We start from the raw sequence: 21,770 nt of genomic DNA on the forward strand, positions 1-21,770 counted from the left end.
CTGCCCCCTTGTGTTTTCTCGGGGTTCATCTAGTTTTACAAAATTTAAATACATTCTTCATTTTAAATTGATTAAAATTCTTCATTTAAAAATTGATCTGTTATGCTCAACTCCCACTGAATCAAATATTCCTGATACTTGGTTTAAAAAATAAATTAAAAGAAGTTCCCTTGGGACTTCTCTGGTGGCTCAGTGATTAAGAATCTGCCTGCCAATGCAGGGAACACGGGTTCGAGCCCTGGTCCGGGAAGATCCCACATGCTGTGGAGCAACTAAGCCTGTGCACCACAACTACTGAGCCTGTACTCTAGAGACCGTCAGCCACGACTACTGAGCCTGCGTGCCACAACTACTGAAGCCAGTGCACTTACAGCCCGTGCTCTGCAAAAAGAGAAGCCACCGCAATGAGAAGCCCGCGCACCGCAATGAAGAGTAGAGCCCGCTCGCCCCAACTAGAGAAAGCCCGCAGGCAGCGCGAGGACCCGACGTAGCCAAAGATAAATGAATAAAAATAAATTTAAAAATTCTAAAGTTAAAAAAAAAAGAAGTTCCCTTGTAAATGCCAATCCCATTCCATTAAATCGGTCATCCTTTCTTACTTGGAATGCTGAAGATACTCAGATGAAGAATTGTGTTGTAACTCATCTGTCACTTGGGAAATTGTGGAAAATTTGTTTTTGGGAAATTGTGGAAAACATTGTCCAAACAAATTCCAGTGCCTAGGATCACTTAAGGACTTTAAAATGACTTCCACTGTGCAGTTCCCTCAGTCAGATTCAGTACAAATTATATTTTTAAAATAAATGTTCTAATAGAATTAGAATATACATACACAAAGTGCACAAACCATAAGTGTACAGCTCAGTAAATTATCAAAAAATGAACCCAACACCTATAACCAAAACCGGAGTCAGGAAATGGAACATTACCAGAGCCCCAGAAGCCTCCCTAGGTGCCCCTCCTAATCACTACTCTGTCCTTTCTTTCCAAAGGTAACCACTGTCTTGACTTCTAATACCATAGGTTCATGAGGTGAGGGTGAGGGAAGCAGTCTATATCTTGATCTGGGTTAGATGTGTAGGGTGATGTCACATTTTATATATTACATATGTAAGAATACATTGAGACATCATACACAAAAATAAACTCAAAACGGCTTAAAGACTTAAGTATAAGACATGACACCATAAAACTCCTAGAAGAGAACATAGGCAAAACATTTGCTGACATAAATCGAAGTAATTCTTTCTTAGATCAGTCTCCCAAGGCAAAAGAAATAAAAGCAAAAATAAACAAATGGGACCTAATCAAACTTAGAAGTTTTTGCACAGCAAAGGAAACCATAAACAAATGAAAAGACAACCTATGGACTAGGAGAAAATATTTGCAAATGATGTGACAAACAAGGGCTTAATTTCCAAAATATACAAACAGCTCACGCAGCTCAATACCAAAAAAAAAAAAAAAAGCAACCTAATCAAAAAATGGGCAGAAGACCTAAATAGACATTTCTCCAAAGAAGGCATACATGTAGCCAACAGGCATGTGAAAAAATGCTCAGCATTGCTAATTATTAGAGAAATGGAAATCAAAACTACAATGAGGTATCATCTCACACCGGTCAGAATGGCCAACATCAAAAAGTCTACAAATAACAAATCCTGGAGAGGTTGTGGTGAAAAGGAAAAACTTCTACACTTTTGGTGGGAATATAAATTGGTGCAGCCACTATGGAGAATAGTATGGAGGTTCCTTAAAAAACTAAAAATAGAGTTACCATATGATCCAGCAATCCCACTCTTGGGCATATAGCCAGAAAAAATGAAAACTCTAATTCAAAAAGATACATGTACACCAATGTACATAGCAGCATTATTTACAATTGCCAAGACTTGGAAGCAACCTAAATGTCCATCAACAGATGAATGGATAAAGAAGATGTGAGATACACACACACACACACACACACACACACACACACACACACGAAGGAATATTACTTGGCTGTAAAAAAGAATGAAATATTGCCATTTGCAGCAACATGGATGGACCTAGAGATTTTCATGCTAAGTGAAGTAAGTCAGAGAAAGACAAATACCATATGATACAACTTATATGTGGAATCTAAAAAAAATGATAAAAATGAATGTATTTACAAAACAGAAAAAGACTCACAAACATAGAAAACAAATCTATGGTTACCAAAGGGGAAAGGAGAGGGGAGGGATAAATTAGGAGTTTGGGATTAACAGATATACACTACTATATATAAAAAGATAAACAACAAGGACCTACTATATACCACAGGGAACTATATTCAGTATCTTATAATAACCTATAATGGAAAAGAATCTGAAAAAGAATATATATAACTGAATCATTTTGCTGTATACCTGAAACTAACACCACATTGTAAATCAACTATACTTTTATTTTTTTAAAATCAAAGAAAAAAATACATTGAGCTCTATACTTAAGTTTGTGCATTTTGCTGCATACAAATTACACCTCAGTAATTAATTCCAGCTTTTCTAGTTGGTTCTCAATGGTAGAGCTGACTCAAAATAACCTTATTTTTATGTTAACACCTTACCTAACTGTAGTATGATTATCAAAACCAGGAAATTAAAATCGTTACTATGCTATTAACTAAAATGTAGACCTCATTCCAATATCATCAGTTTTTCAACTGTTGTCCTTTTTGTGTTCCAGGATCCTATCCAGGATCCCGAATTATATTTAGCAGTTATTTCTCCTTCATCCACTCCAATCTGTGACAGTTCTGACTGGAAGCTTCTCTTTCAGACACACAAATACAATCACACCTGAAGTTTCATGATGTTTAACAGCTTCTTATAGATTGGACCCTAGATTTCCACCATTTCACTAGGTCTTCTCTTCAAGACCTACTTTGTTCCGATATAGTAACGCACTGTCACCAAGGACATGTGGCCTTGTCCCCAGGTCTAATTGCTTCTCTCAAGGAGTAACTGTGTCAGGTCGGGCTGACTCCACTCACCTCCTGGAATTTTTGTAAAACTTGTCTCTCTCATGAGCTTAGAAATTCAAGTGACATCTTTACTGTCACTTCAAGGCTGGATTAATGGTGGCACTGATGGTGGTGCAGCTAGCTGCACCACCACTTACCTTTATCAATTTCTTTGATGTGTGCCAGGATGTGATGAGCTTGGGATGGCTTAGACGTCATTATTGTAGCCAGAAATTGTCCAGTTGTGTATGGCCAGGTTAAATAGGATAGTGGGAAGAACATACAGGTGTGTGTGAGAGAGAATGGCAAATGTAGAGCAGGAAGGAGGGTTTTCACTCCAAAACAGTATTAGGATCTTAATGCTTGCTTCAGGCTCTCTTTCTTAGAGAACATTGTCTAACACAAGGGATTTATTTAAAATAATACTAGCTCATGTCTCAAAATGAACCTATGTTGTGTCTGGCCCTGAGTCAAGCCCTTTCACTGGATTATTGAATACAAACTTCCCAATAGTCCAATAAAATGGCATTATCTTGCAGATGAGGTAACCATCACCCAGAGAAGTTAGGTAACTTCTTTAAAGATCACACAGTAAGTAGGATGCTTTGTTTTAGGAGCATGCTGTTATTCTAACCAACTTGATATAGAATTACCTGGAGAACTTGCTTCCCATAGCACCACAATATTAATGACTTGGACATGCAATGCCTGTATTATTCATGCAAAAAGGATTCTACCCAAGCAATTAAAGACAGAATACTTAATTGAAAAGGTTGATAAGGTTTTGTCTGAATGAGCAGCTTATTAAAAATGTGTTTAAACATAAAACAACTCTCTTTTTGTGGTAATGGTGTAGAAAATAAACCCATGAAAATTTAAGAGCTAATTTTGGGAAAAAAATTGCTTGAAGCAGCTTGTGTAAGTGATGTAGGTAGGTTTTGATCCATCATTGGATTGTGAAATATATTGAGTGGGTTGAAACCAGTGCCAAAAGAAAAGAAAAGAAAAATCTTATAAAAAAGAATAGGATAGAATAGAAATGATCTATTTACACATAGTCAAAGTGTGTATTGTTTTGTGAAGCTTTTCTTTGTAAATGTGTGTTAGAGTGTATGTGCGTGTGATGTAATTTTTTTCCATTGCGGTGAAAAAGGTTTTTAAAACACTGATGTATTTGGTGACAGTATCACATAGTTTAAAAAACAGAACAAAATGTTTCTGGAGTCAAAGACATGTAGGTTCAAATTATTTACCCAACTATAATTTTAGTAAGAATTTAAGTCCAATCTGCTTGCTTTCCTGCTGCTCTTCAATGGAGAGTATTGTAGAAAACATTTAGAGTCTCCTGAATTTTCTTTTCATGAGTAAGACCATGTCTCTTAATGCTTACAAAACATCACTGAAATGCACTTCTTAGAGGCTGTGTTCCAAACTTACTTCTACCCATGATGGGCTGGACCCCACAGACCTTTGCACCTGGTTCTTACATATCATCCATCATGGCATCTTTCTCACTCTCTCCACACCTGGGAGAATCTTAAGGTTGTTGAGGGACTTGGGCTAGTACTTGACTCAGATTCTGACATATCTTTGGTAGAGAAAATGTTTATTCTCAGAATCATTTCTTCCCAGATGATTCATTCCTGAGACCAGACAAAGCATCCAAGTTTTTAGGGACATTTTTGGGCAGGAGAAGACCAGGAGATCATCTAGTCATGGTGAAATGGAAAACAATTAAACTGGGGAGGAATCTGAACTCCCTTTTGGCAGTACCCTCTATTTTTCCAGGCTCACTGCCCAAGCATAGATTCACTCGGCCTTTAACAGCCATCTACATGACACAGTAGGAATCATTTCATGACAGAAGTGGGGGCTGGAAAAGACCTAGCTTAATATCAAACCAGATAGTCTGAGGATGGGAAGGAGACTCAGCTTCTTAATGTTTCCACAACCCTTGTGTTTACAACTAGATTCCTCTTCCCTGGAATTTTAACTTCTACTCTTGGAGCAGAGAACATTTTTAAATGCTTTCACACTAGAAAAGACCCACCCACAAATTAAAAAAAATAATAACCTCTGTAAAAATTATAAAAGAAAGGCATAATAATTATAGAGAACATTAACAACAGAGAGAAGCAAAAGAAGAAAATTTACATTATCTCACCACTCATGGAAAGCTGTGGTTTACACCTTCGTATATATTCTTCCAGACTTTTTTTTCATGCATATAAAATACAAGTCGTTTGTTTTGCTGTTATGATTGTCATTGAAACATCACATACAGCCATGATAATTCCTTAGGATAATTTCTACAAGTGTAATTACTGTATTTCCTGAGTCAAAGAGTACACACATTTTGAAGGTCCTCTGTCTCAGAACTAGTTTTCATATACGTTCCTAGCCGTCCTCTCCCCTCTAACTTTTATATGCAACCTGTTGAGAGTCACAGCACTGCTGTTGTTGTTCTGTTGTAGTCTATAATATCCCCTTTTGCTGAGGAATTATTTGGTGAAAGACAATGTCTGGTCATTTCCCCGAAGGGTAGCAGAATATGCCTTCCCGAACATGCCACTTTAGTATAAAAGATTCTTTTGAACTGAAGGCAAATGAGAAGAAGCAGGTACAAGAAAAACTCTCTGCCTTTCCCTTATTTGCTTAAGAGCACAATATCAATTTATAAAGGTGTCCCTCCCCGCTCCTCTTTTCCATAAAGGGCAGAAGACAACTCTAGTCCCTTGTGAGCTTACGAGGTGGCACCATAGGAATCTGCCTAACAAGCCTTGCTAAACTTCCCATTTACCTACCGTAAGTTAGTGGCCTCATATATTTCTCTTCCCACAGTTTGCCACCCCTAGAAGCTCAAAGTCTTTTTTCTTTGTTTTATCACTTCTCTAAAAATGTATTGTTCTTTTGGTAAGATGCTCTGTAAGACCAAGTTCTAACCATCCCTTTGAGTTACTCATCACTGGGTATTCCCATGTGTATGCACAATGCACATGTTAGTAAACTTCTGTTTGTTTCTTTCTCGTTAATCTGGTTTTTGTTAGAGCCCCAACTGGAGAACCTAAGATAGATAGCTGGTCTAGAGTCCTCCTGTCGTCCCCCAAAATGCAAAATTTTTAATCTGTATGTTATACAATTAAAATGAGCTCAAGAAACAACTTTGATACATCTTAGATATAAATATTGTGAACTGACATTAATTGGTACAACTGTTGAGACGTACAAGTATAACCAGAAAGCACAGGGCAGTTAGCTTTTTATGGATAAAACGTGACCAATGGCAGTAGGGTTACAGGGGAGCTTATCTTCTTAGAGGTATCTCTGTAAGGCAACATTGCAGGAAAAAAAAAAAAAGTTACAAGATAGGAGAGGCAATTGGTTTACATTTTCAAACTTATCAAATTTCACATGAGAAATCCAACTCATTAGACTCTAAGGTTTAGTTCAAATGTTACTTCCTTAGTGGAGCTTTCTGTATGAGCCAGGGTGCAGAGAAGCAGAACCATTAGGAGATAAACATAGTTGTAAGAATGAAACAGTCTTTGTAACACGGTGTCTGGATAGAGTGTACCATTTTGCACACACCAGTATTCTTGTACATTGGTCAGCAATGTATAAGAATACTAGTTACCCTATAGCTTTGCCAACAGAATATATCATAATTATTAATTTTCGCCGCTCAGATAAGAAATGGTATTTCTCCTTTTAATTTGAATTTAATTATGAGTGATGCTGAGGAGCTTTTCATAAGTATAAGGAACATTTATATCTTTTTAGGGGGCTACTTTCTGCTTCATGTTTTTTTTCCATTTAGCTAATGGGGTTTGATCAATTTCACCTTGGTGTTAAGAGTGCTTTACACGTTAGTGATATTAGTTCTTATCGGCAATATATGCCATTAAGTATTTTCTTCCACTTTGTAATTTGCCTTTTGACTTTGCTTATAGAGTTTTGTGCCATGCAAAGCTTCTTTAAAAATATTTTTATTTTTATCTAGTTGAATTCATGAATCTTTTCTTTTGTTGTAAATTTTTAGATGTATTTAGAAAGTCTTTCTTTACAGGTTTCAAAGGAACCCACCTGTTTTCTTCTAGTAGTTTCATGGCTTCATTTTTATATTTAGAGTTCTTATCTATTTGTTGTTGTTATTGTTGTTTTTTCCTTTTGTACAGTGTGAGTTGGGGATACAATTTGATCTCTTTCTAAATGGTTTTCCAGTTATTTTGGTCCAATTTTGGTCCAGTGATCGGAGATGTCAACTTTATCACTCATTGCATTTCCATATATATTTGTACTTTCTAGTCTATTTCTCTGATTCATGTGTCTATTCATGAATTATTCCCACATCCTTGCACTTAAAATGGCTTTCTGATATATTTGATGGTCTGATAGAGATTTCTGCCTCTCCCTGTCCCTCAATGGTGCTTCTTTTTTGGTGTTTCCCTGGGTATTCTTGCATGTTTATTTTTCATGTGATTTTTAATATTAACTTATCTCATTTTAAGATAAAAGCTTTTTGGTATTTTTACAGAGGCTTTATGAAACATTTATTAAATTAACTTATGAAAAACTGACAGCTTTATGATGTTGAGTCATTTTATTCAAGAACAAGGGATGCCTGTCCATTTAAGCTCATACGTCTTCCAGGAGTGTTTTAGCATTTCCTCATGTAGATTTTCCAAATTTCATGTTAAGTTTATTTCTAAGTATTTTATCTTGTTTTTTTTTGCTATTGTAAATGGGATTCACTCTCCCATTACTTTGTGTATATGAAGGATATTAATTTTGTATGTTAATTTTATACCTTGCTATCTTTAAAATTGTATGTGCTTTAGTACTTATTCTTAATTACATCTTTTGCTTTTTAAGCATTTAAAAATAACTTAGCTTATTAGTTTCACTATCTCAAGTCTTTGCAAATCTAGTTCTATCATCTTTGTTTTATTTCTGCTGGCTGTTTCTCATGGTCTATTATTCCCTATGTGTTCTGTGATTTTTTTCGACCATGTATTCATACTCCTTGGAAATCTATCTGTGAAATTATTTGAGGCCTCCATTTAGAGTGAGTTCCTCCAGAAAGGACCCCATTTGCTTCTGCTAGATGTTTAAGGACAATATCAACATGTGACAAATTCAAAACAATTCTTAGCCTTGAGGCTTTTTTTTCAGTTTTAATATTTTTTTATTGAAGTGTAGCTGATTTACAATGTTGTGTTAATCTCTGCTGTACAGCAAAGTGATTCAGTTATATGTAACAATATATATGACTGAATATATACATTTTTTAATATTCTTTTCCATTATGTTTTATCATAGGATATTGGATATAGTTCTGTGCTATACAGTAGGATCTTGTTGTTTATCCATTCTATATCTAAAAGCTTACATCTGCTAATCCCAACCTCCCACTCCATCCCTCCCCCACCCTCCTTCCCCTTGGCAACTACCAGTCTGTTCTCTATGTTCATGATTCTGTTTCTGTTTCACAGACAGGTTCATTTGTGTCATATTTTAGATTCCACATATAAGTGATATCATATGGCGTTTGTCTTTCTGATTTACTTCACTTAGTATGATAATCTCTAGTTGCATCCATGTTGCTGCAAATGGCATTATTTCATTCTATTTTATGGCTGAGTAGTATTCCATTGTATATATGTACCACATCTTCTTTATCCATTCATCTGTTGATGGACCTTTAGGTTGTTTCCATGTCTTGGCTATTGTGAATAGTGCTGCTATGAACATAGGGGTGCATGTATCTTTTTGAATTATAGTTTTGTCTGGATATATGCCCAGGAGTGGGATTGCTGGGTCATATGGTAATTCTATTTTTAGTTTTCTGAGGAACTTCCATACTGTTTTCCACAGTTAACCTTGGGGCTTTCTAATTCACACGGATAGTGTGAATTCAGGCCATAAACCTGGATGAGGGCTGTCTTAGAGCTACAATTTCTCAGGCAATATCTCTCCCCACTCATTCACCCAGTTCCAAGATTAAAAAAAAAAAAAAAAGCCAAGCAACTCTTTACTGTCTGCTTCTGAGAGTGGGTTTATTTCTGCATCTCCTTTTCATTGATGATATAGCCATTTAGGTTCCCAGCTTTATGTGAGGGTCTCCTAGAGGAGTTCTCTCTTTGAAGGCTCTACCCTTGAGCTTGAAAGGCTGCCAAAATAGACCAGACTCCAGGGGTTGACAGATGCTCGAGGACAAAGCATGCTTGTGTGCTTACTTACCTCTGGGTTCCTGCCTTTTATTAATTTTTGCATTCTAAGGATTAAAAAAAATTTCTTACTGGTTTAACAGTGTATTTTAAGAGCTTTTATATAAATATGTTGTATAGTTTTCTGGGGTTTTTTAATGGAAATTTGTTAAGAATATGTAGGCTGTCTCACCTCTATCGGCCTTGGAGGTTTAAGGTGATTTTTAAAACATTCAATACATTTAAAATTAACTAAAATTATGATATAGATAACTATTTATACACATGGAAAGATGGTGATGTGATGGTCAGTAAGAAGAAAAAGTTACAAATTTTAAAAGGTATGAGCTCGTCATAAAATATTCACAGAGATCCCTATATACAGAGGAAATAGTTTTAAACCTAGTGGCTATTAACAGTGGCTGTTTCTAGGAGGTTGAATATTGGGTGATTCTTTTTTCTTTTATTTTTCCTTTTGTAATTTTTCATAATGAACATGAATTATTTAGATAAAAGTATTTTTTAAAACTATTTTTAAAATTATATAAATCTGAATGGAAATATTTCAAAACTAAGTAGGAATGGTGTTAAGTTTTTCAAAGCCCTTTGAATATCTTTAATAATTTATCAGCTTTGATTTAAAGCCTCTCTCTTTCTCTCTCCCTCTCTCTTTCTCTACACACACACACACACACACACACACACACACACGTTTTTTTTGTCCTATGGGCAAAATCACTAGGGTATAGGCTTCTATCTTCTGTAGAGCTATTTGGTCTCTAGGAATGAAAGACTTTCCCCCAAATGAGGCTGTTGGTAGAAAGGGAGCTGACAAGGGTAGTTCTCCTTCAGTGGAATCTTCCAAAAGTTTGGTGGAGTTTGAGGAGGTGAAATGACTTAGATAATGTCTTCCCTGGAAGCATAAAATAGAGGAGCTAATTCCCCAAACGCTTTCCAGCGGATGAGTCTATCATTTTGTATGAATGTTTCCTGGCTGGAATGATTTACCATTTTTTTCCCCTACTACCTCATTTAACTAACTCCAGATGAAGAATCTTACAGCTTTCAACTCTTTTAGAATCTGTCTTGTTAATGGGTCTTTCTAGAATTGACTAGAAAAGTGTATAGAGAGAAATTTAGTATGGAAATCAGTAGACCATGAGCTCCAGGGACACTGTAACAGACCCTTTTCTGGGCAAGCGTGCAAGAAAGTGCCATTCCAACAAGACCAACTGTACATAAAAGCAGCGGCTGTCATACATGACAAAGTTTGGGAAAACAAAAAGAATACACTTGAAACTCCAGGAAAATTCCACTTGCATGCATCATAAAATTAGGAAAAAAGGGGAAACTGTGGAAGGTCAGCCAAGTCAACTGTTTTCTTTCAGATAGCCCCGCAGACCTGGGGATGACCAACAGTCATTTTAATTGTGAAGTTCAAATGTATAAAATATATTCATAAAATTTAAAGGGGGGCTTCCCTGGTGGCGCAGTGGTTAAGAATCCGCCTGCCAATGCAGGGGACGCGGGTTCAAGCCCTGGTCCGGGAAGATCCCACATGCCGTGGAGCAACTAAGCCCGTGCGCCACAAGTACTGAGCCTGCGCTCTAGAGCCCACGAGCCACAACTACTGAGCCTGCGTGCTACAACTACTGAAGCCCGTGCGCCTAGAGCCCATGCTCCGCAACAAGAGAAGCCAACGCAATGAGAAGCCCACACACAGCAACAAAGAGTAGCCCCCACTCAGCGCAACTAGAGAAAGCCCGCGCGCCCAGCCACAAAGACCCAACGCAGCCAAAAATAAATAAATAAATTTATATAAAAAAATTTTTTTAAGGGAACTCCTTTCTGAAAAATATTTCGAGTTAACAGAATTTCAGAGCCTCCCCAACAGAATTTTTACTTCCTCTCTATGTGGTTGAGTTTAAGTACTAAATAAAATTACTGAAAGCTCTTACAGTGTTACAAATGAATATACATTGTATACCAGGAGTAAATCTACTTCTTTCAAAGATCAGATGGATAGTTTATTTTGATCATTGATTTGAAATCTCTTCGATGAAAATGCATTTTTGTCCTGTGTTGTAAGAAAAGGTTTTGAAATCGTGTTCAATTCTATCATCACAGGTTGTCATAAATTACTTCGTTATCACAAGTGCTGATAGATCAGACTTGGCAAGTTCACTGCACAGGAGGTTTGGAATAAGCTGAAGGTTTGTCAGGATGTCTCCCCAGTTTAAGACAGGGTCCCTGTGCAGATACCTCCTCGAAGCAAGGAATATATCTAACCTTTATGTTCCTGGACCCTCCTCTGGGTTTCTAAATGGAAGTGTTTCATGGTGTTTGAGGAGATCAAGCGAATTAAATATGCAGCAAGTCAAACCCCATCCTGAAGAGGTGATACTTCCTGGGAATCTGCCATGAACTACAAGAAACCTTTTTCTTATTTGATTTCTTCATGCTTCCATTTGTTTTTCTAAATGGATGACACTGTGTGTTCTTTCTATAACCAGAGTTGTGTGGTGAAGATCATGTATGATAGCTTATTTTAGGAAGCTTTGAGAGCACAGTGGCTATCCCGTAAACATTCTTCTTCTCCCCCTCAAAAACAAGGTTTTCACACAGTATTGTGAAGCAATTACACTCCAGTAAAGATCTGTTAAAACAACAACAACAACAAGATTTTCGGATGAGGGAAGCAAATGAGAAAGACGGAACTGGATGTTTGAATGATTCTTCTGGAAGTGAAATCTGACTAGATCCCTGTTGTGTTTTGAGCTCCCCTTCTCAAGCAGAGTAACATCCAAAGTCTTTGCCTGAAGGCTTCACCGTATCTGGACCCAGAGACCTCTCTGATCTCATCCCTCACTGTGCTGTCTTGCTCATTTCTCTTATGCCTCACAGGCCTCCTTGCAGTTCCTCCGTCCTCAGAGACTTTGCATTTGTGGTTCTCCCTGCCCTTCTTCCAGTGAATTCCACCACTGGCTCTCTGCCCTCATTCAGTCTCTGCTCAAATGTCTTCTCTGGGGACTCATCCCTGACCTCCCCACCTAAAACAGCAGTTCGTCCTCTTCCACCTCCTCGTCTTAGTCTTCTTTCTATCACTTGCCAATGATGTTTTCTGTCTCTCTCTCTCCATGAGTAAGTTCCAAGTAGTTCCTGCTTGAATAAGTATTTGCTGACTGAATGAATATGGACTGCTGACTAAACGGATGGCTCCGGGGATTCTGTCACCTTAATCACATAGCCAGCATGTGCTACACATATGGATTTAGGTGGATGACTTAAAACTGATGATAGCCACATGGGAAGAATTGAGGAGGCATAACTGATGAATTGTATTCAATTCAATGTAGCAAACATTTATCCAGCCCCTGTTATGAGTAAGGCCATATGCGGGGGGTTGATATTGGCACATCTGCTTCTCTGAAGAAGCCTTATAATAGATTTTTACAAAGAAGAGCCAAAGCAGAAAGGCTTCCTCAGACAATTGGGACCCCCCCCGCTTCTGTTTTTTTTTTTTTTTTTTAATTTGGTTGCCTGGGGTCTTAGTTGCGGCAGGTAGACTCCTTAGTTGCGGCATGCATGTGGGATCTAGTTCCCTGACCAGGGATCGAACTCAGACCCCCTGCCTTGGGAGCATGGAGTCTTAACCACTGTGCCACCAGGGAAGTCCCACCCCCTTCTGATTCTTGTTGAAATAAATTTAAATTGACCAGCCTTTGTCACATCCCTACTACAATCAAGGCTCTAGGCTGCTGATTAATCCCACTGATGGGCTTCATAAGGGTGTTGATCCTTCACCTTCAAATAATGGCAAATCTGATACTCAGAAAAAATAATTCAGAAGAGCAATACAGCATAAGATTATAGACTTTGGAGAGCTGTATTAACCCGAGTACTTCTAGACGTGCAAATGTTAAAGCTATTAAAGTTCTACCAGAATCGTGCACCGACACTGCTCATTGATGTGCACTTTTGACTGAGACAAGAAAAAAATAAATATATTACAAACTGGCCAAAAAATCATATCTTTTCCTCATTATTTTCTGAACATTTAGGACTCACTTTTGTTTAAATACTTATATAGTTAATTTCTGGTATATTTTATCTATATCATTTTATATGAGTAAATTTTAAATGCACACATATATATTAGGACTTTTTTATACAAAGGATGGAATAAAAAGAGTGGAGGGTACAAAGTAGTATCTGGCACAGTTAACATCAGCTAATGGTGAGAACCTACTGGTGCCTGATACTCTTCTAAGGGCTTAATGGGCTAATTAGATTGGATGAATTAATTCATTTAATAGTCACAACATGCCCATGAGGTAGGTACCCTTACCATTCCCATTTTACAAATTAGGAAACAGGAAAAAAGAGGTTCATTGACTTGTCCAAGGTTAGTAATCGTGCCAGAACTCTGTGCCAGAATCCATGCTCTTAACCACTATTATATTGCCTCCCAGGAAGCTTGCATTCTACCCTGGGCAGGTAGGAAAGAAATGTATCAAATATTAACCAGGGGCTTCCCTGGTGGCGCAGTGGTTGAGAGTCCACCTGCCGATGCAGGGGACACGGATTCGTGCCCCGGTCCGGGAAGATCCCACATGCCGCGGAGCGGCTGGGCCCGTGAGCCATGGCCACTGAACCTGTGCATCCGGAGCCTGTGCTCCGCAACGGGAGAGGCCACAACAGTGAGAGGCCCGCGTACCGCCAAAAAAATTAAAGAAAAATTAAAAATATTAACCAGAGTTGAGAGCAATAAAAGAGCCTTCTCAAAGTAACCTGTGCTTTTTTTTTTTTTTTTGCAAAAGTAGACAATAATTACTGTAAGAGCTCAAAGGAGGGAAAGGCAATTCTGCCTGCGATGGACTTCACCAAAAATCAAGAATGGCTTCTTCATCACAAAAACAATACTGGAGGTAAGAAATTAGGGAGCAATACCTTTAAATTTTTGAAGGAAAATAATTTCTAAGCTAGAATTCTATGCACAGCCAAACTAGTAATGAAATTTGAGCATAAAGACATACAAGGTCTCAAAAATGTATCGATTTCCCGCCCCCCATGCCCTTGTCTTAGGATACCACTAGAGGATGTCCTTCCTCAGTATGAGGGAATATTTATCATCATCTCATTATCTATATGAGATGATGGATGTTCACTAAACTTATTGTGGTAATCACTTCATGACATATGTAAGTCAAATCATTATGCTGTATGCCTTAAACTTATGCAGTGCTGTATGTCAATTATATCTCAGTAAAACTGAAAGAAAAAAATTAAAACAACAAAAAAGAGGGAGTAAAATTCAATCTAGGAAGATGTACAAAATTGAGAACAAGGTATCCAGCAGAGGAGAGAACCTCCAGAATAATGACTGTGGTGTAGATAATTCATAATTCAGCTGTAAAGGGCATCCACCCAGATGGAAGCAGCAAGACTCAGGAGACAAGCTGTTTGGAGCTGTCAGCACCGTGCCTGCTGCTGTGGAACCATCTTTTAACCAGAGAAAACTCCTGGAGAAAGTATCAACCCAAACAAGGGAATATACTAAGAAAGAGGAAGGTATGATATCCAGGAAATAGGGAAGCCAATCTTGGAGAAAGACAGAAGGAATTCCAAGTTTGGTAGAAAACAAAGGCCAGGATGACAACTGAGCAGCAGGTCTAAAGGAAAACCTGCCTGGAGAAGAGGGATGTTTAAAAATATTTTTACCTGATATCAGTGACTTTTGGACATTGCACGGAGACGTTATTGGAAGCAGTTGGAAAGATTAGCAATAAGCAAAAATCAAATAAAGCAAAGGAAAAAGCAAGACAATTATTAACTTTAGAGAAAACCTAAAAGTAGAAGGAAAAATGATCATAATACATTATGATGCTTTTATGTGAATATTTGCAAAGCATAGGAATGGAAACACTGAATATGGAGGTAAACATCATATGGGGAAGATAAAAGAGGAGAAAAGGGATGGCAGCCTGAAAGAGCTACATCCTCTTCTACCATAACAGGAAATATAGAAATGATGTTTAAAATTGATTATTAAACACATAGCAGTACATACATTATATTGAGAAATATGGAGATTTGAAAATGTCAAAGAAAAACTGCTAAACTGCTAAAAGAGTCAAAGGTGATTACTTCTGGTGAGCAGAAGTAATATTTTTTTAACAAGTTTTTAGTATTATTTAAATTTTAAAATTACATACATAAATTATTTTAGTAAAATGGTATAAAAAAAAGTAAGTGTCCATGTGGGCTTTCACAAAAGTTTGGTATCCAAACGACTCTCAGTAAAGATTCTTCTTCTTCTGTGGTATTGTTATTATTGGAAAGAGTCTTGACTTATTGTCAGATGCTGTTGAATCTCTAATATCTGCCACTGATGCTTTCTGGGGATTTAATGCATGGGATCTCAGTTTCTTCATTTGTAAAGTGAAGGGGTTACCATATATATATATATATATATGTATATATGTATAAAATCTCTTAGGCCTGCTCCAGCCCTATTATGTTATGGACCTATTATGTCCAGGACCTATTATGCAACATGCATACACTGACAGGTTGCAGTCACACATGCGAAACTTGGCTGTTTGTTTTGTTTTGTTTTGTTTTGTTTTGTTTTGTTTGGTACACGGGCCTCTCTCTCACTGTTGTGGCCTCTCCCGTTGCGGAGCACACGCTCCAGACGCGCAGGCTCAGCGGCCATGGCTCACGGGCCCAGCCGCTCCGCAGCATGTGGGAATCTTCTCGGACCGGGGCACAAACCCGTGTCCCCTGCATCGGCAGGCGGACTCTCAACCACTGCGCCACTAGGGAAGCCCTTGGCTGCTTTTAAAGTCCTGACTTTGATCTACGCCATGGAGCCGAGAAGATGAGGAATGTCTTAATCATGGGTTCAAGAACATGAAAGGTGATTGTGAGACAAAGAGGGGATTCCAGCACCAGGAAGGACATTTTAAGACAATATGATTTCAACCTCTGGAATGAGTCTTACCTTGCAGAGCTGATATATTTAAAATGGGATGATGTACTTGAATGCTCTTTGTAAAGTGAAAATCCTATACAAGCATAAGCTGTATCTCTAGTATTGTTTGGAAAGGGGTCAGTGCACTCTAGTGGGGAAAGCTCTGGCCTGGGAGTTAAAACATTTGAATTCTAGTGTTGACTTTGCCATTAATCCCCCAGGTAAGTTTGACAAACTCTCTCATGTCTTTTATCGCAGCTTCAGGTTTGGTAAAATGGAGATGGACTTGGAGTTCTTCAGTTAGCAGAAAAAGAAATCAGATTTGGCAAAAATAGGGTAGCTCACAGAACTGAGACAAAAGCTTCAGGAAGGCCAGGAGCCAGATACTGTGGAGCTCTGGGCAGGGCTGATATTCAAATGATAAAACAACAAGATGGCGCAGGCAAATCGGAATGGATACCAGTAGCCACACAGAGACCTAGCGGCACTCAGCTCATACACGGTGTCTCAATCCATGCTGTGACAAAATTCCACAGTCTGGGTAGCTTATAAAGGACAGAAATATATTTCTCACAGTTCTGGAGGCTGCAAGTCCAAGCACAGGTTGCCAGCATGGCGGAGGGCAGGCTCGCTTCCAGGTCCCGGACTTGCCATTGTAGTGAGAAAGGGCGAGGCATCTCTCTAGGCAAGAATGCTAATCCCATTCATGATAAGCGTTCCACCCTCAAGAGTTGCAAGCAACTCCCAAGGCCTCGCCTCCTAAAACTATCACCTTTGAGAGTCAGGATTTCAACATGTGACTTTTAGGGAGACACAAACATTCAGACCATAGCACAGGGGTTACCTCTTGAGCTGCTGTATCAGAGGGAAAGCTGGCGTAGTGATCCCAGGAAGGGGATGCTGGGGAGGACATACAGGGTGGTGGAGAGGCAGCTGTTTACCAACTGGCAGGGAGGAATTTCAATATTTTAACAGCCGGTACAGCTGTATTGGTGTGTTTCTGCAGGATGTCTAGATTTAAGGAGCTATTTATTGTTACTGCAGGCCTCACTGCTAGGATGAATCGAGATAAAAATGTAGCACTTTGTTCCTCCTCTTGTGTCCCACTGCGTTATAGTCACATGTGAGGGAGAGAGTGTGTGGTTGGCCTAGTTGCGAGCTCCTGCCCACACTCGGCTAGAGGAGAACAGGAACTCGGAACTGACAGCCCAGCCACAGCTGCATCCAGTGGAGTGGAGGCACTTTCCTAAAATAAGTCAGGTCTTTGTTACTCTAAGGCGAGAATAACCTGTTTGAGAATAAAGTATTTGACAGCTAGTATGGCAGGGACATCAATCAGTGAGAAGGTACATCCGCCCTTGACTAGGGGGCAGGATCCTGAAGTTTCTCTGATTTGTTGGGAGTTAGCCTTTCGTTACCAGCTGTGCTGTTGCAAGATGAGGGCCAATACTAGGAGTCCCGGGGGTCAGCATGGAAGAGGGGGTGGGCACGTGGAGCCAGGAGCCTGGGCCGTGGTTATTGCTTATAGGTTATTGCTCATATTATCAGTATGAACCTTCTGTAACCAAAAGAAGGGGGAATGGATAGGCTGAGGAAAAATCATAGCTGGCTATTACAGAGGGTTTGGAGTAGAACTGCAGAGAGTTAATGGTTTGCTGCTGAGTGTATAAGGAAATGTGTGGTGGTATTTTTGGTTTTCACAATGGCTAGGAGGTGGGGAGGGTGCTACTGGAATTTGGTGATGGAATCAGGAATAATAAATGTTCTACAATGTCTGGGACAGTCATGCCGACCTATCCAAAATGTCAAAGCACCTCTGTTGAGACAGATTGCAAGAGTTATCCGTAACGGGCTACTGAAGAGAGGAGAGCCGTATGCCTTGGGCAGAAGGGAGATAAAGTCCTAATTTGGGTGATATAGTTGCCATTTATTATTTAGTATGGATTAGGTCCATAAACACATTTGTCATTTAATCTGCATGACTATCCCCTGAGATATAATTAATTACTCCCTTCTTATACACAAGGAGTTAGGCTCGGAGAGGCAAAATAACTTCACCAGAGTGAGACAAGCAAGGGGCAGAGTCCCTTCAATTCAAGTTTGAGTTCAAAATCTTCATGCAGGGTTTTAGGGGACAAGGAGAAGAGTGGCAACAGGGTGTGTATGGAGTCCTTCGAGAGAAAGAAAATCACATTCATGACACAAACTCAGGATGAAATCCTAGGAGGAGTTGTTGAGTCCTGGAATAAATTACTGTGGGAAGCTGGAATTTTTGGATATCTTTGAAAAGACCCCCTCTATTTAAAAATCCTTTCGGAGGTTTTTTTTTTTTATTTTTTTGATTGAGAGAGGAGACCATTAGAGGGGTCTTCTGGGCTTGTTTCAGTTCTCAGTGTTCTTCTAAACTCCGAGGGCTGACCTTAAGATAAATGTTGAATAAACACTCCCTTGAAAGGCCTGGAAATTCACACACAACTGCAACTAAGTGAAAAACTAATTAAAACCAGCCATTCTGATTCAACATTAACTGAAATTTATCTACCTATGTTGAAAGTGAAATAAATGCAAGAAGTCAAAAGTTTAAAAGATGAAAGAAGGATGACTTAGAACGTTTTAAAATAACATTTTATATCATAACAAAATCAATATACATTATCGTATAAGATTTCTATGGAATAAATATTCTGCTATTTGCTGTGTATGGATTTTTGCACATATATCTCACATTTTAAAATCATCAGGGAATTCCTCATTTCCAGTTATCTATAATTCCATCACAAGCACTTTTTCTCACCCTTTGCCTCAAACTTTATGTTAATACGCCACTACCTCCCCCAAGGGAATTACACGTAAAGCTAAGCTTACACTAGCCATCTATATCTTGTTAAAAATGAAGAACACAAGAGTAGATTTTATTAGTGAAAAAGGGGGGACAGAGTATGAAGGTAGTAGGCACTCGTTTGGGGGTGGGCAGAGGAAAGGAGATCTAACTAAAGTGGTAGTTTTCTCCAGCTATAAGTACTGAATTTCAGGAATTCTGGTCCCTCCGTATCAATCTAGGATGGACGGATAGCTTTCCAGTTCCCGCCCTATCTCGAACTCCCAGTCGCAGACACCAGGTGGCGCTCGCATGCTCGCAGCTCAGCGAATGGAACCCTCGGATTTAGACCCTGTCTGCTAAAAAGTCGCGCTGGTTGCCTGACCCGGGAGAATCACGTTCAGTGAAGCGCAGAAGCAAAACGGCGCCTAGCTCGGGCCCTGTCCCGTGGCAGACCTGAGGCGCGTTCGGAAAGCGACCGACAGACGCAGGGCGGCGGTGGGAGCTGCAGAGGGCCTTTTGCACTCCAATTTCAGGACAAGCAGGGAAGTTCAGAGCGTGGACAAGGGGATGCGAATATCAGCAAATTCGGGGAAAACAGGACGTGGCTTGGGAAGGTTAGAATATCCGAAGGACCCCCTTGAAAGGGGGTGGATGGGTCACAGCCCCTCTTTCTGTATTCTGGGCTGAACAGGGTGGTAGCAGGTTCGGGGACCTTTTAAGAGCACCGCCTGCCCTTTCTCTCTTTGCCATCACCAGCCTTTAACGATGGTGAAATACCCTCTGCAGTTTTCCAAGGCGAGAGGGTATTTTCTCACATAAGTGGCTTTTTTTTTTTTTTTTTTTTTTTTTTGCGGTACGCGGGCCTCTCACTGTTGTGGCCTCTCCCGTTGCGGAGCACAGGCTCCGGACGCGCAGGCTCAGCGGCCATGGCTCACGGACCCAGCCACTCCGCGGCATGTGGGATCTTCCCGGACTGGGGCACGAACCCGTGTCCCCTGCATCGGCAGGCGGACTCTCAACCACTGCGCCACCAGGGAAGCCCAAAAGTGGCTTCTTGATAAACACTTAGTTTTTATACCTCCCAGCTCCCAACATTTGTGCGCACACAACAAGCTGGATTGTAAAGACGCCGCGGGAGCGGGTGGGAGGCTGTTCGTGAGGTTAAAAAATGAGTAACGATGATGACTTTCCAAGGGGGCCCAGGGGATGACCGCGCAGGGCCGAGTCCCTGGAGACCTGGCGCGGGGCTCTGGCGCGCCTCGTGGGCTTCACAGCTCAAGCAGAGCCTCTCAGAGGGTGACCTGCATGTATCAGAACCACCAGGGAGTTTGATAAATGCAGAGTCCCTGGCCTCAGCCCAGACCTGTTGAAACAGGATCTCTGCGAGAGAGCATATGCAGTTTAAGAAGTCCTACCACCGGACACAGCCGACATTCGTCCTTTTAAACACCAAAAATGTCTATTTCAGCATTCGCAGGTGATTCTCCTGCACATTAAAGTTTGAGCATATCTGCTTTGGCATTTTATAGCCCTCGTTCAGAAGAAGGAAGGGAGAAAGGGTACCCCTTGTTTTTTTGTCTTTTTTTGGTGGTATCTTAGTTCCCCGACCAGGGCTCGAACCCGCGCCCCCTGCAGTGGAAGCGCGGAGTCTTAACCACTGTACCGCCAGGGAAGTCCCAAGACAGGCTACCCCTTTATAGCGGGTACCGGCCGCCCGAGCGCGGGGTGCCTGACGAGGCTGGTCTTTGGGAATGGGGAAGCGGGCACACAGCACCTGCGTCCTCGAGAGCTCCAGACCTCGCAAAGCAGCCAGCCGCACGCTAGCCTCGGTGCGAGTGGAGGGGCAAAAGCCGCTCTTTCCCGGCACCGTTCAGCCGGCTGCGGCCCGCACCTGGGGCGGCCGCCAGGTCTGGGCTGGCGCGCCTGCGGCGCTGGGCGGGCTCCTCAGAGCATCTCTTGTGGGGCCGGGCTGGAGGAGAAGAGGAGGAGGGAAGCGGGGGTACGTTAGGGGCTTAGGCCTGCCTCCCACCTCCCCCCGCAGCCACCTTCCGCTCTATAATTGGCTGCCAGCGGGCCTTCCTTTCCTCTTATCTGATCCCGGGCGCCTAGCAGGAGGGAAGCCCTGGAGAGGAGGAGGCAGCTCTGAGCGGCCGGGAGTGGGGGCAGAAGCGGGTAGAGGAGAGGGAGAGAGGCTAATTGAAAGGGGCACGCGGCGGGAAGCGCGCGAGACTCGTGCGCCGCCAAGAACCAATTCGCGGCGGAACTTGGGTCTTCCCTAGGCACGGAGAGGCCCCCTACCTGGGCTGGAATCTTCTCCTGAACAGGTCAGTTCCAATCTTTCTCTGCTCTTCTTTCGGGTCGGCTTTGCAAAGTGTGTTCTTGAGGAAGGGAAAGTGGGAAGGGCTAGCCACCTGCAGACGCCGTGCAATTCCATGGACCTTCTCTTCACGCGCGCCTAGGATGGCCCGGGGACGTTTGAGGTGCGATGGGAAGGTGCACCGGGTGCCTCTTCGCAGGGGGTCACTGGGCAGGGAGATTGGTGGCACTGCGTGATGCAAATGCAGACAGTGAAGATGCCCTGGGTTGCTCTCAGGAGCTTTCCCCCTTGTACTTGGGCGCTGTGAGTGCTCGGCGGGAAAGAGCGGGTGTCTCCACTTCGAGACAGTGGAGACTCCAGAATTTCCAAGTAGAAGGGGCTTCGTAAAGGCGACCATTCCGTTGAGAAAGGGGCTTAGGGATTGTTTTGGAGAGCTGTATATAAACAGAAAGCACACTGTT

The 21,770-nt window shown here is 40.9% G+C and overlaps 1 protein-coding gene across 1 annotated transcript in view; it reads left to right on the forward strand.

Annotated features, from left to right (window-relative positions):
• The window catches only part of COL14A1 (collagen type XIV alpha 1 chain), a gene marked incomplete at its 3' end in the record, with an annotated part of 266,456 nt that overhangs the window by 3,613 nt on the left and 241,073 nt on the right, over positions 1-21,770 (forward strand). The window contains exons 2-3 of the mRNA XM_082858482.1: positions 11,323-11,592; positions 14,019-14,123. The remainder of the gene's footprint in view (positions 1-11,322; positions 11,593-14,018; positions 14,124-21,770) is intronic.

Source organism: Leucopleurus acutus, assembly GCF_964270905.1.
Source record: "Leucopleurus acutus genome assembly, chromosome: 17".
Classification (NCBI taxonomy): Eukaryota; Metazoa; Chordata; class Mammalia; order Artiodactyla; family Delphinidae; genus Leucopleurus; species Leucopleurus acutus.